Here is a 2,917-nt window from a genome sequence, read left to right as displayed (position 1 = left end):
TTTTCTTGCTTTTCCTCTTCCCTTTTTTCCTTTTTTACTCTTTCTTTCTCCCCCTCCCCAACTTTTTTTCCTCCCTAATTTTTTTCTTCTTTCCCTTTTCCGCTATTTGTAAAACTAGTATATTGAACTGTCAGATCTCTGAAGTTCTTTCCAGCTCAATGACTCCATAATAAGATAGGAATGCATACTGAGACCTTATTGTTCTAATCACTCTGAGATTTTACATAGTCGTGTCATGGGTGTTGTTGTATCCTCTGTTTTTAAATATAATCTCCTTTGCCTTGGTATCAGCAACAATTTAAAAGAGCTAAAATAATGAACTTGAAAATTTGGCACTTTTCCTGTACCTAGAGCAGATCAAAAATACTGAGATGAACAGTTTTGGTCAAATTCCCAGATAAGAAGCCTGATTCAAAGAGGTCAAAGGGAAATTAGAGAAGTCTAATATTATAACAACAAAGCCCTTCTGTAGGACTTTCTCTTTGCTAAGGTTACAGGCAGGAAATAGGTATTTAACAAGTCAAGCTGAAGAATACCATTTGCCTCATTATTATTTCTACCAATTATAATTGTCAAAGTGTATGAAATGCAAAGCAAAATTTATTTCGGATTTTCTATGCAACTCTGAGCCAGATTTTCTCCATCTAAAACGTCCTGCAAATATATGAGTCAGTTGTCAGAAGTTATATGAACTCTCATAGCTTTAAGACAGTATTCTTAACACCTTGAATATAGAAGAATTATACAACTAAAAGGGTCATTAATTTCTTGAATAAGTAAAATCTTTATCATAATTTTCAGAAAAGAGGTGTTATAGCTTAAATATCTGATTGTGAATCGCAGCTTAGCTACTTATTGCCTGTCATCTTGCCAAACCACTTATGGTTCTACATATCAGTTCTATTCACTATAAAATAAGAAAAGAGTCGTATCACCTGTTTTTGTTACAAGAAGAGTATGAATTAGGTCAGACACAAATAAAGCGCATAAGACAAAACTAAGAAAACACTTGATAGAAAACAATTTTTAAAATGGAATTATTGCACAACCTGTTTCTCCCAAACATGGGGTCCTGTAGCCCAGGTCTTACCCAAATCAGGGTGAGGTAGTGGGGGGTCCAGGGGGGGCTGTTGGCCGTGACCCTGCTTGCTGCGTACCTGCACATCCCAACTCTTCAGCTGTCCCCCACCCTTCACTCATAGAAGTCTTCAGTAAAGTTTTTCACTTACAAGGGACTGCGTATCTTCTACCAAGACATCGTGGGTGTGGTTGGAAGTCCGGAGATAGTTGTGCTTTTACACGGCTTTCCAACATCCAGCTACGATTGGTACAAGATTTGGGAAGTCTGACCTTGAGGTCTTATCGAGTGATTGCCCTTGATTTCTTAGGCTTTGGCTTCAGTGACAAACAGAGACCACATCACTATTCCATATTTGAGCAGGCCAGCATCGTGAAAGCGCTTTGGGGCATCTGGGGCTCCAGAACCGCAGGATCAACCTTTAGTCTTATGACTATGGAGATACCGTTGCTCAGGAACTTCTCTACAGGCACAAGCAGAATCTGTCTGGTTGGCTTACCATAAAGAGTCTCTGTCTGTCAAATGGAGGTATCTTTCCTGAGACTCACCATCCACTCCTCTAGAAGCCACTCAAAGATGGACGTGTGCTGTCACCCGTCCTCATGCAGCTGATGAACTTCTTTGTATTCTCTCGAAGTCTCATCCCAGTCTGTGGGCCGTATACTCGGCACTCTGAGACTGAGCTATGGGACATGTGGGCAGGGATCCGCAACAATGATGGGAACTTAGTCATTGACAGTCTGTTACAGTACATCAATCGGAGGAAGAAGTTTAGAAGGCACTGGGTGGGAGCTCTTGCCTCTGTAACTATCCCCATTCATTTTATCTATGGGCCATTGGATCCTGTGAACCCCTATCCAGGGTTTTTGGAGCTGTACAGGAAAATGCTGCTGTGGTCCACATTAGCCACGATCTACAGCTAGAGGATCCATGGGCTTCTTTCGGCTTCATCAACTCCTTCTGAGCTGGAAAGAGTAACTTCCCTGTATTACCTCCCCTACTCCCTTATCTGTTGTGTATTCCACTTAGGAAGAAATGCCCAAAAGAGATCCTGGCCTTCAAACACTATTCTCTCACAAATCCACTTTACTCAAATCGGTGAACAGTATATAGGAAGAAGCCAGCAGAAACTCTGACTAAGGTTGACATAATAGTCCACTTCCCATTACTTTGATATCTTATCAATGTATGGACTGGGCTTTGTTTTTGTGTTATTAGGAAATTCTGATGAGCATTACTATTCACTGATGTAGAAAGACATTTTTTTGCATAAAAGACTTTTTAAGATTTTGGACTTCTCTGAAGTATTTGGAACTGTTCATTTCTGGCCCAGCCCCAACAGGAATTCTACAGTAACAATGAAGAGAAGGGCACCTCCTTCCCTGTCCTTGAATGGCTTTATGGGCACATGCTTTTTAAAAGTTCTTTAAGCAACAGAGCTGAGTTCCCTTTGTCATACCTTTGGATTTAGTTTCATCAGCTGTTTTTAATTATAAACATTTTGTTAAAATAGATATTGGTTTAAATAATATAGTATTCTATGTGTGATTTAAGACTGTGATTTACCTACACATTATATATATTTTATTAGGATATTAAACCAGTGTACCCTTACTCTGCCAGATTAGTGAACCTAATTAAACATGTTTGATTTCTGAATAAATAGACCTAAACCCAAACTATTTACAGAATTTCCTAAAATCACAGGACATTAAGGACCAATAGCATCTGTGCCAGAGATTTACTGTTATTAGCTAAGAAGAGCAATTCTAACAGCAAATAACAGTCTGAGACTCCTCACACCTCAGGGCTTAGGAGCATGTCTCTCTTGAGCTACCA

At 39.5% G+C, this 2,917-nt stretch overlaps 1 pseudogene; it reads left to right on the top strand.

Annotated features, from left to right (window-relative positions):
- Positions 1 to 1,064: 1,064 nt before the first annotated feature.
- Positions 1,065 to 2,001, top strand: LOC100970627 (mesoderm-specific transcript homolog protein-like; annotated as a pseudogene).
- The last annotated feature ends 916 nt before the right edge of the window (positions 2,002 to 2,917 follow it).

This window comes from Pan paniscus, chromosome 3 (assembly GCF_029289425.2).
Source record: "Pan paniscus chromosome 3, NHGRI_mPanPan1-v2.0_pri, whole genome shotgun sequence".
NCBI lineage: Eukaryota > Metazoa > Chordata > Mammalia > Primates > Hominidae > Pan > Pan paniscus.
This window is presented reverse-complemented; position numbering and strand designations above follow the sequence as displayed.